This window comes from Bison bison, unplaced genomic scaffold (assembly GCF_000754665.1).
Source record: "Bison bison bison isolate TAMUID 2011002044 unplaced genomic scaffold, Bison_UMD1.0 scf7180017860852, whole genome shotgun sequence".
NCBI classification, from domain to species: Eukaryota; Metazoa; Chordata; class Mammalia; order Artiodactyla; family Bovidae; genus Bison; species Bison bison.
In genome coordinates, this window is record NW_011491424.1 from 8,947 (window position 1) to 9,148 (window position 202).

Sequence of the window (202 nt, forward strand, 5' to 3'; positions counted from 1 at the left end):
GGAAAAACCATAGCCTTGACTAGATGGACCTTTGTTGGCAAAGTAATGTCTCTGCTTTTTAATATGCTGCCTAGATTGGTCATATCTTTTCTTCCAAGGAGTAAAGTCCATATATGATTCGTTGAGGTAGATTCCTTCTATGCCCATTTTTTGAAGAGTTTTTATCATAAAAGCTCTTTTTATGAGTCAAAGGCTTTTTCTT